Source organism: Argentina silus (genome assembly GCF_951799395.1).
Source record: "Argentina silus genome assembly, chromosome: 2".
In the NCBI taxonomy this organism is placed as follows: domain Eukaryota; kingdom Metazoa; phylum Chordata; class Actinopteri; order Argentiniformes; family Argentinidae; genus Argentina; species Argentina silus.
The window spans coordinates 29116525-29131118 of NC_139656.1; positions in this window are offsets into that span (position 1 = coordinate 29116525).

Below are 14594 nucleotides of genomic sequence, written 5' to 3' on the forward strand. Positions count from 1 at the left end.
AAAGCTTGAGTTCACAACATACTTGCAGTATGGCTTCGGCAGTAGCCAAAGCCCAAGCCAAGCCAAGCAAAGTGTGCACGCCATTTCAGTTTCACTTCTTTTCAAAAGAAATGTAAGAAAATTTTGGGTTTTTTATTTTTTAAGAGAAATTGAGAAAATGAACTATCCACATCAATGTGGTTTTGCCATCTACATCTACAGTAGTCAGGATTACAGAATATCAGCTTTGTGTTGCAACTCTCACCACCACTGCTTTGATCCTAAGAGGGCTTCTTGAGAGAGAGAGAGAGAGAGACCCCCCCCCCCCAGAGAGTACATGTAAGATGGACTGAAATGGAAGAAGAGAGACATCCAACATCTAGGGATGGAGGGTAATAATTTCCACGTCATTCCAGATTTAATTTCTGTTTGTCTGTGGTTTTGTACCCACAGAGAGGGGAAAAAAACATGGATTTCTGGCACATACTATGTTTTTGTTGCAGGAGAGCATGGATAACAGATTCACAGCATTTGTCATTTTTTTACTGTTCCACATGCGTGTGTATTTTGAGTGCCAAGTTCTTTAGTATTGTCAGGTATTAGATGCTGTCTTCGCAGCAGGATGTCATACGTTAGTCTATAATTGTATTATATGTATTGGTGAGGCAGTCACACTTTCAGATAATGGTATTGACTAATGAATAGTCATTGATTTATTAGTTACTTAACTTGTATATCATATTTTCATACAGAGATCTGCAGCTCTAAATTGATTGACAACGCATACATAATAGATCTCCCCATGCAATGCTGAGTTAAATACACAGGCACCTACCCCTGTTTATTTATTTGTGCTTTCGTGTTTGTTGTAATATAGCTGAAATGCCCAAGGTGAGATATATATATATATATTTTGAAGGCCATTTGGCAAGCAGTGAATAGGCCCAAAATACTTGTTTGACTGGACTTGTTATTCCATCCTTCATGTACTTGAAGTATGAAGAATTATAGTCATCATTCTTCCTGGCTTTGTGAGATGTCCATCACTGCTTTGGGTTCAGTCATGTGACCGGTGCCTTATGCCAAGTAAAGCAGTCAAGGAATTAGAAACTCTGTTAGCTATGTTATTATTTATCATTGCCATCACCTTTTTACAGACAGAAGTGCAAGGACTGGTCTGGTCCCCTACTGAAGGAAAGAGATTTGTTTGTTTTGCCTTTTTCTTTTCTTCTTTTCACACCTTATCTTGATTGTTGAGGGTTTGTCTTTCTGTGCCATATCCTCTTCTCTGTCTCAGCCATGGAACGTTTGACGATAGCATTATTTTTGCTCACACAATGACATTTGCAACGTCTCGAGTTGCAAAACACCCGAACAAAGTAATTTTGTACATGGTATGTAAGAGCAGTGGGGATTTTGGGGATTTCCAGATGATGAATATTGGTTTTGTTCTTGTATAAAGTCTGAACAGTGGAGAGCACTAGAGCACCCCACCCCACCCCACCCCACCACACGAGTGTCGACCTCCCGACCGACTCTTCACATTTTCCTTGCAAGCACCTTTCCCTTGTGTTCTTGTTTGTTTTGTACATAAGAAAAAGAGCTACTGTAAGTTAAAGTGATTTAATGCAAGAAGAAAAAAAATGAGAAAACAATCACATGCTGTATCAATGACAACAAGCATTATTTTGTAAATCTTTTTGAGATACTTTTGTTTTCAATAAAGCACCTTTTTTCTGTGAGCTGCATTTTGGGACTGTTTTTAGCTTCTGGACAGAAACCACATCACAGGCTTCCTCAGACGACGACTTGGACCGATCGGTCTCTTCTTATGCTCCTTAAGGTGATGTCATCTGTAACTCCTTCACTGATCATACAGCATGCTCCTCTGAATCATCGCTGAGCACACAGACGAATTACCTCACTGCTGCGACTAGTCCTCTGCCAACCAATATTGCGATGATATTTCATTTGATCTGGCCAGTTGGTCTTAGCCTTAGTGTTTTTTTTTGTTCTATTTGAATGTGTGTGTCCTATTCCTGTCCAGCCTTTCTCCACCTGCTTTTGTAAGAGATCAAGTAGAGATCAGGGAACCTTCCTCTCTAGTCTTGTCCTTCTCCGTCTCCACTGGTTCTCTTGTCCTCTGTTGGTTGGCTCTGTGACAGAACAGAAATTGCCCCTCGCTCTCCTCTACAGCTGGTCTCCTTTGTGAGTTCCCCCCCCATGCTTCTCTCCCCCAGTCTCTCTCTCAGCTGGTGAAATCAAACGCTCAGTGTTTGTCTGCCCCCGAGTCCCCACTCTCCAGGCCATTGACTCTGTCCCCATGGCAACAGTCTCATCTGGAGCTGGTGACAGAGGCAGTCTCCCTCAGGGCTCCACTGTCTCTACCTGCAGACAGAGAGAGAGAGAGAGAGAGAGAGAGAGAGAGAGACAGCAAGGGGGGGGGGGAGGCTGGGAGAGCAAGGTTAAAGGGGCTGTTGAAGGACAGGAAAATGAGAGAATCAGCCATTTGACTTGAAATGGCCCATTATAATCTGCTGCTCGATGGAGAGGTCTCACAGGAATAAATCACATGATGTCATTGTGACCTTGGCATTGTTTAGAGAGAATGTCATCATGACGTGTTATTTTCCAAAAACTATTTGCCTCTGCTCTTTCTTCAGTGCGACTCTCTTTGTCTCTTTTCAAGTTTTCCAAGGTCTCATTCCTTGTTCCTCATTTGCCCAGGAAAAGAAGCACAACAACAGCTCTCCAGCAGTAATGATTTTCAGTCAGTTATGCTTGAATTACTTTAAAAAACAACTCAATTTAGAGATCAATTCATTGATTTGACTTCTCTTTCTCCTTCAACACAAATTAACAGATTTGTAAGGACGAACCATAGAAAAAAAGGAAAAAAACCTTCAGTGAAGACAGCAGTATAGGGCACAATCTCAGTTAAAGTGTAAGGAAATACTTATTCTGTATATCAATTTCACAGTTGATTAAATGGAGCTGGATGGTAACAAGTATTGAGGACCCCCAGGTTTGGGGTTCTCCACTGTGCTGGTGTCTGATAGAGACAGAGGGTGATGTGATGGACACCCTGCCCCTGTCATTCTATCTCAGCTGCCCCCCTACATGAACATCTGCCCCTTCAGGGGGGTATGTGTTTGTCAGGGCAACGCTGCGACCCTTGACCTTGCGTTTTCAGGTTTTAGGGTGGATAAATGGCTGTCTCCTCCCACCCTCTGTTTGACCTCTGCAGGCCAGTCTGACCTGACCTGACCTGACCTGGATTAGGAACGGGAGTGGTCATAAACCTCTGCCTGCCTCTGTCCATTCAAGGGGGATTAGGATTGGGCTATGTCTGTTAGCTCTGTTCTGAGACCAGTGGATTAGAAGACAGAGGGGTCGGTGAGCCACTGAGACCCCTAGAAAGGACTAACCCTTCTATCTGGATCAGATTCCAGTTTAGGGGGCACCACCAGGGTGGGCCCTGTCCCCTATGTGTTTATTCACCTGCACTCCTCTGTTGGTGATTGTATAGTGGAGTTAAAGCATGGGCTCAGGACAGCAGGAAACCAGATCTCCATAATCACCCCTGGAGAGCTTTTCCTCTCTACCTTCTCAGACCTGTCATCACTAAACCTCCCCCAGCTCAGACGATGGACAGAGTCTGTGGTCAGGAGTGACCAGACACTGTTTTTAGGGTCATGCTGCTTGACTCATTTGAGAGGCTGTTGCCAAGGCTATCAAAGGGAGAGGTTATTGCGGCCCCTTAGAAGACTATCTGACTTAATAGCCTGCCTTTTGACTCCTCTGTCTAACTCAAGAGTGTCTGTTTTGCTCACTGTGAAGTGTGATCCCCTTCTGAGCTACAGCTAAGTCCAATACCCCCTACGATTGGTCATGTGACGAGTGCGGAGGGAGGGGGGGAGGGAGCGAGCAGGAGGAGGGGTTCCGGGGTCGCCCCAAGGTCCCAGGCTGTTTGTTCTGCATCGTAATTGAGATGTTACTTTGGATTCTCGTCTCAGTGTGTTATTGATTTTTCTACAGCTCAAGAACTAAGCAACTGGACTTGGCTGCCTCACTGGCCTTTCTCTCTCTCTCTCTCTCTCTCACACATTCTTACCCCTCTCTCATTCTTACCCCTCTCTCCCTGTCTCTAAAACATGGTTCTCCCAATGCCTTTTCACAACCACGGTATTACATCCCGCCTCGCCCTCATAAGGGTTGTGTGAATGCCACTGAGTTGTGTAACCGCCCCTGACTGGTTAGTTTGATTAATCTTAATTAATCTTGATTATTGCTAATCCCCTCTCTGGACCCCCGACGTGGAGGATAAGGAGCATGGGATCTAACCAACAGAGTCAACACGGAGGCTGCCAAATCACCTTGAGCGCAACATAGAGGGAGGGAGGGAGAGAGGGAGGGAGAGAGGGAGAGATGGAGGGAGGGAGGCTGAGGTGAAAAGTGAATGATGCCCAATGAAGTATGAGGAACCTGCAGGGGAGAGCCTCTAGCAGCAGGGCCTTAAGAGGAGCAGCATGGAGCACGTAATTACACTGAGTTAGTGCTGCGAGACAGAGCTAGCAACCTGCTACCATGGCCAACACACACACACACACACACACACACACACACTCTTACACACACACACACACTCACAGGCTCTAACTCTACCCTGAGAATGGTCCTGGATGCGTGAAGTGTGGTTCTCAGGGTTGCGTCTGTGTTGTCTTTGGTTCCCACTCTGCTCTGTGGTGCTGTGCTGTTCAGTGCTGTTTTATTGCTCTGCGTTTCTGTTCCAGAACAATCCCAGGAGCAGAGGTCCTCCTCTGTTGCCGTGGCGGGGGCCGTGATGGGGGCGGTTCTCGCCCTCTTCCTCATCGCAATCTTCACCATCGTCATCCTCACGGCTCGGAGAGCGCCGGTGGCAGCCTTCACGGACAAAGTGTGAGTCTCAAAGAAGTGGCGCTTGCTGCGACAGAATCTGAGCAATGAATCAGTCAGTTATTCAACGTCATAAACTGGTACTGTCTGTGACTGTCTTATCAGCATGTATACAGTAGGAACCCAAAGGTCAAACGACACACAGTGAGCTCTGAGTCATTTCTCTGCAGTACAAGGAACAAGGAATGGAGGATGTTGATGGTGGGGGTGGGGTGGGGTTACAAGGTTGAGTGGTGACAGGTAATTGCAGTCTTGGCAGGACTGTCTTGTCTTGTTTTGCTGAGTATGTTTTCTATGGGTAGACCTGCAGTCATGGTAACATTCAGGACAAGGAGACAGTACTTTTAGATTAAATTATTTACATGTCTTTGGTCACACCCTGCCCAAGAGGCCTTTGACTGACACAGAGTGCGTGAATGTGTGCGGTCTGTGGTGTGTGTTACCTATGCGTGTGTGTGTGTGGTCTGTGAGTGCGTGAGTGCGTAGGTGGATTCTAGCAATTGGAGTGCTCCAAATAAAAGGGCTAATATAATATTTTTCCTCCCGTATCTGTATCCTCCTTTCTCCTCTTCAGGATGCGGTTTTGAGTCAGACATACACACTCACACACACACACAAACACAATGGAAACTGAGATTTGGTCGATTCTCCATTCGAAAAGACATTTTCCCCAAACAGAACGCAAAGCATAACAACAGCATGTGGTTCTCATTGCTCTGTCCTCCTATTACACCATCGATACTGAGCCTCCATCCGGCAACATTATTCCCAAGAGGATTACATCACTGTTTTTCCTTTTGTTCTTCCAAGGCCTCTCCAATCCCACACCTCCCCTGTCTGTCTTCATTTCCTCACCATCCATTCACAGATTCACATTCTGAACCGATGATGAGCTGCCCAATCAGCCTCTCCCATGCACACAGTACCGGTGGGCAGCCACATCCAATCCTGCGCGGCGCTCATAGATGGTGTTCCTCATGAGGGAGACAGAGACGCACTAAAGGATGTCTGTTGTGGGAACAGTTTGTGGTTACTACAGCATTTATTGCCTTACAGACTGCTGTTACTGCAGGCAGGGGAGCCTTACGTTACAAAAAGAGAGAATGTTCTAGTATGTTGTTCTGCTAAGAGCCTCTTGTTTAGCCGTCATGGAAGCTGTTTCCTCAGCTTGCAGAAGCTGTGGGGTCGGGATGAAAGCATTTTAGGCGTGTGCGTGTGCGCCTGCTTGCCTTGCCTGTCGTGCGTGCCTCTGCTTGCGTTTCCATGTGCGCACAGTATAAGGCTGATCATTATTAGAGATATTATCTCTATCACCATACCTGTGTTATTGCCGCTTCTGATCAAGAGGACTGCAGTTAAGCCTGGCAATAAGAGCCAAGAGATCGTTTGTTTGGTTTTGTCTCTAAATCGAAGGTCTTTTCAGCCACTAAGGTAGCGGTCTTGTCGGTTTCGTACGTCTTTGACCTTGATTCCATGGCTCTCTTCTCACTGTCGTTTCGCATTTGGATTCCGCAGCCGTTTGTCCCCACGGCCTTGGAGTCTGTGAGAGCAGGTTCTCAGACTGACTGTGAGCCTGGACTCTAGTCCTTGACAGTCGGGCCAAAAGAAACAACCCTGATTTGAATCCAAGTATCAAACAGCTGTGTGTGAATAGAAAAAGACTTTCCGTGCGTCCCTGCATGCGTGTGCCTTACACTCAAACACACATACGCACGTACACACACACACACACACGCACACACACACACACACACACACACACACACACACGCACGCACGCGCACACACAGGTCCAGAGGGGTGTGTCTGGTCTTTCCTCGTCTGTATTCGATGCCAAGTCAAACCTGGGCGTCCTGTGTGTGAGTCTGGCTGTGTGTCCCTTAGGACGGCCCCGTGAGGCTCTCTGAACGGATCCCGGCCTCATCCTTCTCTGTCATCATACAGACATTACAGCCCTGTCTCCTAATGGATCAGGTGCACTCCCTGTCCCACAGCCTTCTGTGGGACACGCAGGCCTGAGCTCATTAAGAATACATCAGCCGAGTGGAGCCTCTCCCCCTATGTCTTATCCCAGAAGGAGAGGAGGGGGAAAGAGACGTGCATGAAGGGTGGAATGTTAACTAGAGATCTGTGCACGTAACTCCAATCGTGGCGTAAATTTCGTTAAATAAATGCGGGAATTCAGGTTTTTGGCCAATGCGAGAATGAACTCTGACCTTAGCTGCAGTCTGGCTCTCTGGAGAGAGGGGTTACACTACCCGTGATAGGGTGTCATTCTGGATATGTGGTTAGGAAGAGCAGAGAAGAGGAGAACATAGTACAGAAGAAGAAGAGAAATGAAAATAGCATGTTTTCTAGCACTGTGACTGCTTGTAGCACATATTCTTCTAGAAAGTCTTACTTGCGATGACTGGGATGTATTGTTTCACTTATTTTATCTACTTATTGTACGTTGCTCTGAATAAGAGCTTCTGCTAAATCACTCAAATGTAAAATGTTAAAAATTTGTTTATTTTGTTATAGGGGCTATAGATTGCAGTGTGGCATTAGTATGGGCTTGGTCTGTGTGTGTGTGTGTGTGTGTGTTTTGGTCAGAAGAGAACTGTGAAGTGGTTTCTGGAAGATGTGGGAGGAGATTAGGTCGATTGGCAGGTCAAGCGTGAGTTGAGCCTTGATGAGGGGACGGTTATTACGTTAATCACTCGATATAGCATGGCTTAGGGGCTGTCCATTTTAGCCTGTAATTGATTTTACTCAGTATAAACCATCCCTAATACAATTGTATTAATTTTGTTAAACCAGTGAGCAATTTTAGGACATGCTGTTGCATGCAACTTAGCAATGGTCAGCATGGAGGAATAAATGTGTTGTGTCTTTTCTCCCTTATCCCACTGCAGGATTGATCTCCCTCCGACACACAAGCCTCCTCCTCCCTACACAGAGAGACCCCAAGCCATCCCCCTGGCTAGCCTGGCTGGCCTGGCCCCACAGGTGGCCTCACTGTCTCAGGTAAATAACGCCCTATACACTACCCAGAATGTGGAACCAGGTTGAGATGGTAAACGTACTCCTCTAGTTGAAGTACCCCCAGCCGTGCCGTTGAATGACTAGCTTTTCCGTGGCATGGCTGGGTTAACATTTTAGGTATTTTAGTGTGTTGGCAATACAGATGACGCACGTTGGAGACTCATTTGAGCTCGCAGTGCTCAAATGAAGCTCGCAGTGGCAACGTGAAGCCTGTTACATATGCCACTTTATCCAAAGCGAATTTCAATAAGTGAGTGCATACGTCTTTTGTATATGTGGTCCCAGCGGGAATTGAACCCACAACATTAGCGTTGCTAGCACCATGCACTACAAACAAGACCACCATGCCGTGCTCTCAACAGGTCAAAGTTTCCATGAACCTTCTATCACCCAAAGCTCTGTCGCTGGTCTGGAGAAAACTAGCCAAATGGGGGTAAAGATTCAGTTGTGTAGCCAGAGTCAGTAAGCGGAAAGAGAAAGGCTTTCTTTAGAAGCTTGCTTGAATGATTCATAGCTCTGTCTTTGTGATCCCCACCCACCCATGCATTTTCTCTCTCTCTCTCTCTCGTCCTCTCTCTCTCTCGTCCTCTCTCTGTCTCTCCTCTGTTAGTGTTTCATCTCATTTACCGGTTAATTTAAGAGTGTTTATTAGTATTCAGGTCCATGAAAGGTCTGTAATGACTTTGGCAGTGTAGCCACAGATGCAGGGTTGGGTTGAGGTTGGGCTCAGTGGAGAGGGTTAGGGTCTCTCACCACAGCTGCTAATTGGATAGAAATGACTATTATCCCAGTAGCAGCAGTGAGACGGCAGCCATTGTTGGAACAACTAGACCCTGTAGGCCTACACACACACACACACACACACACACACACATACACACACACACACACCATACTGTAACCATTCTCTGTAAACTGTATTCTCTCCCTGCTGAGTACAGTATAGAGAGTGTGTGTGTGTGTGTGTGTGTGTGTGTGTGTGTGTAGGCCTACAGGGTCTAGTTGTTCCAACAATGGCTGCCGTCTCACTGCTGCTACTGGGATAATAGTCATTTCTATCCAATTAGCAGCTGTGGTGAGAGACCCTAACCCTCTCCACTGAGCCCAACCTCAACCCAACCCTGCCACTCTAGCTGCACATTAAATGTTGAACACTGACAGTAAATAAAGTTGATTCTCAGTGTTTGTATGTGATGGGAGGGGTTCAAACCCGGGTTTCTCATGCGGAGGGCACAAGCGTCTGCCATTAGGCCAGGAGGACATCCTCAAGGTCCCGAGGGCGGCACTTGAGTTTATATACGTCTCAGACAGGGCTACGTCATCACGAGAGCGTGATTCCAAATCACCTCTGCTACATCTACTGTCCCTCACTAACAAAAAGTCATGTGATCACGCCCTCCTCTGTGTTGTCGTGTTGTAGGCTCGCAGGGCTGAGCGCAGGCTGGAGATGGCTGAGAGGACAGCAGCCAGGCCCACGCAGGGGGCGGGGACACGAAGCCCCACTCACAACCAGCCTCTGTCTTATCAGGAGTGGGTCTGTCACCAGAACGGGGCCGAACGCGTTTACATCAACCACCGGGAACACTACGTGTGACAGAAACGTCCTGAGCAGAGCCCTACCACGCCAACACATCTGTCAATCGTACACCCTATCAAATGCCAAGCTCGCCGAGTCCACTCTATTCATCGTGAAGACCCCAGACAGAGAAACAGCAGACACACACACACACACACACACACACACACACACTCATCCTTAGTTCCCCAACACCTTTCTCCTAAACCACACGCACCTGTTCGAAACCACATGAATGAACAGAGGCAAACCACTACGCATGAGGATGAACCACACACCTGGAGCCACAAATAAACGATTGAAAGCACCACCACTAAGCTCTGTGATGTAGGCGGAGTCATTACTAATGGCTATAGTGATGTAATGATATGCTATTATCTTATCAACGGTATATATCTTTTATGGTCATATCATTGTTAGATGATAGTTATTCTAATTATGTGGCTATAGTTAACACTGGAGTCCAATTGAAGTGATAGGGTGATATTGTTCTTGCTTAGTCTATTGATTTATTGACTTCAATGCACGGCCAGCCCCAACGTTTCGGTGCTGCCTTTTTCAAGGGAAAACACTAGACGATAATGATACAGTTTTGTAGGACGCTAATTTGTTGTTTGCAAGATCAGAGAAGGTGACATCGAAGTAGAAGTGTTACCACGGGAATAACCCTTTCAGTGCGTATGAATCAGAAACGAAGGACTCTGTCGTTTCATTGAAATGTTCAGAAATGATGAATGTTAGTAGTGTCGTCCAGGCGCTTGGACAAGACACTGTAACTGAGTAATAAACAAGGGAAATACTCTGTACCTGAAATTGAAATGTGAATGACCCTTTTTTGTCATTGAGAAAATCATATTTTTTGTTATTTCATTGCAATGCTCTAGAGAGCCTTTCCAATTGTTTTCATGTGCCATGTTCATTTTTTTTATGTTTTTTTTTTTATGTTTTTTTTTTTTGGAGGGGGGCGTTCTCCCACTGTAGATACGATCAACTTTTATATTCTCATTCTTCCATTGTGAATTTTCTTGTTCAGTTTTTATATTAAACATGTTGTTTGTTCCACATGGATCAGTGTTGGGTCCTCATTATTGTCATTGTCATTGTCATGGTGGTGTGGCCCTGAGCGGCTCCATGGTCACACTGTCACATGGAGGCTAGGCGGCTCAGCGCCCAGCAGGCAGGCAGAGATCTACTAAGCTAGCTCACCCAGGGGGAGCTCCGTGTTAATGAGGTAGGCCTCACAAGGGGCCTCCATGGCTCTCCTGGCCTGGCTGGTAGGGCAACCAGTCTCTAGCATAGCTCACACTCACAATAAGGCCATTGTTTGTCTCCCTGTCACTGGTGAATAAGCTCTTAGGAATGTGTTAACTATTGAAATATAAAAATGTGTCAGTTCCCGGGCAATGTCCCTCTGTTTCCATCAGCTAACAAACTGCCCTGCTAGTCCAAGAAGTGTGTGTGTGTGTGTGTGTGTGTGTGTGTGTGTGTGTGTGTGTGTGTGTGTGTGTGTGTGTGTGTGTGTGTGTGTGTGTGTGTGTGTGTGTGTGTGTGTGTGTGTGTGTGTGTGTGTGTGTGTGTGTGTGTGTGTGTGTAAGAGATTTGAGTGATGTGGGTGATATGGACTGGATGAGTACTTTTTTGGACTGTATTGAACTGTTATGAGCTGTTGTGTCATACATTCTATTGGTCTGTTAGGGGGAGTGAGGTTACAATTGGACAGTAAAAAGTTTTACTGGTGAGGTTTACATTTTCTGAATGTTAAGTTATACAGTCTGTCTGTCTGTCTGTATTTTTCCTAAATAACCGAGACATGGCATTTGTAGGGTTAAGCATTGGTGGTTTGGGAGCTTGGTCTCAGCACATTTATGAAGACTGTGCTTAAGGATGTCAGCTCATTCATAGTTCAACATAATGTTTAATTTAGAATGGTCTTAAAGGGCGATGAGACATTTTTGGAATAAAACACAGACATTTGAACATTTGAAGCCTGCGAATGGTCACAGGGGGTATCTCCTCAGGTCAGTACGGGTGGACTGTGGAGTGAGTCACTCCTCGCACGCACGGTGCGGGGGAAATATCCTTCACTTCCTAATGTCTGCTCAGACACCTGAGGGAGAGCTGTGTGGAGAAGGCGGCCAGTGATGTGACCTCATCGGTCTCATCCAGGACACTTCCAGGCCACGGAGGGACTCACTCAAGCTGTCTGGAACGCAGAAACACAGCAGTAAAACGGTGACGCTGATTGTGCCCCGTAGTATTGGGCTGGACCTGTGAGGTGTTGTAAAACTAATGCTGTCGACATCTCCTTGCCAATGACTGGACTTGAGCTGTTGATGGCGTAATGTTGGATGGCCAATACTTCACTTCATGATGATTCAATTACAGAGCAGTTATCCCAACGCATTAACATTTAAACCCTAGTGGAAAATCCCTCTCTCTCTCTCTCTCCCTCTGTCTCTGTCTCTCTTTCCCTCTGCCTCTAGGCTGAGACATTGTCCTTAGTGGCTAGGTTGGCCACCTGCCATCCTTTTCTCCCTGTCAGACTGTTAGTCTGTGTGTGGGACAGTGGGCAAGGGGGAGGGGATTTAGTGCACTGTGGTGGTGGTGGTGGGGGGGGGGGCGGCGGCACAGGCAGATTTACTGGCCTGAAGAGGGGGGGCTGGGTCTTTTCTTCTTCCCCAGAGCTATTTGTCACATCGTTTATTTTCTGGGTGGAAAAGGTGGATGAAGAAGTGCAGTGCCATGGAGACGGGGAAGGGCCATGGAGTAATGAACAGCTCTGTGGTGAAACGGTGTGAAGACGGAACTGAGGAGGGGGAGGAGATGAGGGACACGACTTCACGCGGCCATTCAGGGGTGATCAGGGGCACCTTACACCACCAGATGGCACATCACAAAGTGTGTGTATGTGTGTGTGTCTGAGGGTCTGTGTGTGTATGTGTTTATGTGTCTGAGGATGTGTCTGAGGGTGTGTGTGTGTGTGTATGAGTGTGTGCCTCATTAAATGTATTGAAGTATTTCTGTTCCTGCTCTCTGGATGTCTCAATCACTTGAGCTCAGAGGCAGCAAAGCTCTGCCATCAGCGTACTGTACTACACCGTGCAGCTATAAATCCTACTAAGAAGAATGCAAACATGATATCACTGATGAATCCATCTCACTATTGATCTCTGTCCCTTTCCAGAGCAGCAGCAACAGGGAGCGGATTCTTCACAGAGTAGCAGGGAGACAAACAGCATTAGCCAAGTTCAGCCAATGACATCTCAACGCAAGAGAGAAGGGTATTGTCTCTGAGAGCTTATCTGTGAAACGCAGATAAGACACACACACACACACACACACATTCAAGCTGACACACCAAATCAAAGCTTCTCTTGGTCATAAAGTTAATATGATTTTCACTCAACAAGCCTTAATTAGCATGTTCTGTATAGAGTTTGACATTGTGAGTGGATGTTTATCCAATATGTTCATAGCTAAATAAACATAAAATGTTTCTTTTAATTTAGGGACAAAGAGTGTTGTATTTTGTGTCCTATGTAGGGTGCTGCTACTAACCTGTGACCTTATGAGAGGTCATGCTGAAAGTTTAAGGACAGACTGCCCCCGCCCACCTCTGATCCTGAAGTTAGGCGTGTAAATGTATGAGACATGTTTCAAACCCTCCCAGTGTAGGAATGAAACGTTTTTGCCCAGCCTTTTCCCCCTAATCATTATTTATGAGTCTGAAGCCTAGACTCATTCTGTACAGTGAGAAAAAGTACAACATTGCTTCGCAGGAGTACAAAAATAGCTGCCATTATTCTTAGTTAGTGTACGTCTAGACATTTGCAGGCTCTAAGCTACACCCTTTTGAGGCTCTGTGTGTGTGTGTGTGTGTGTGTGTGTGTGTGTGTGTGTGTGTGTGTGTGTGTGTGTGTGTGTGTCACACAGGGAAAAGCTTTTATGAAGGATTGATGCTTTCCAGTTTGACCATCCATCACCCTCATCTTACTTCGACCTGTCTCCCCCCCCATCCTCTCTTTACTTTCTTTCTGTCTCGTTCTCATCCCCTCCCATTTCCTCCTCCTCGGCTTTGTTCTTGTTTCCCCTCCCATGTACTTTTCCTCAGAGAGGAGCACACTGCTGACACTCTAAACATACAGTTTGTGATTGGATGGATTCGAACCCAGGTCTCCCACGTAAAAGACCCAAGTGTGAAGGTGACCGTTATGGTAGCATTAGGCCAAGAGGTTACCTTCAACATCTGGGGGTGACACTTGAGTTTCTATGTCTCAGACAGGGCTTCCTCCACTACACCATACGTCAACAGTGGGCATCGACATTAAACAAGGACAACGTGACGCTCAGCTCTTTTACATCCGCTTCTGTTGAGCTATTGTACCAGAGTCGCTAACCCCAGAGAATGGGAGAGGAAATATGTGTGTCGTTGCTTCAACCCATTTGTTCTTCCTTGAGAGCTCATCTTACATGATAGCCACTCTCCCCGCGTCGACCAGCGCGGCGCCATTTCTCCTTCCCGGCGACGTGGCTGTGGCGGCGTGGCGATTAGAGCTGGATTGGTGCGGCTCTGCTCAGACATGTCCATACATCAGAGTGAGAGAGTGGGGTTTCCTGCCCTCAGATTCTGTCTGACTGTCTACCGGACCCTCATCTGTCTGTCTCCGTGCTACAGCCACAGGACTGAAACATCTCCTCGCCGTCTCGTACTGCGGGCGTGCGTGCGGCGTGTGTGGGCGCCTGTCTACTTTTTGCTTATGTGTGTGTGTGTGTAAAAAGTGATGATGCGTGGACTGTTTGTTTGTGTCTTATTTATTGTGGTTTCGGTGGAGGCCCAAGTTGGCGCATTTTAGACACTGTTTAAATGTTATGTTTACACAACCATAGACAGAGACACATCTGAAGTAAAATTATACTTTTGATAATTAGTGTTCCTCTATTGGACATTTCTAGGTCATCAGACATCTAGCCAACATTCCTCAAACAAAGGAGACCAAGGCCTTCATGAAAATTGGCGAGACAAAATGATGAATATGAATTAACAACACCCAGACATAAGACGTCTCGATTTCAAAGA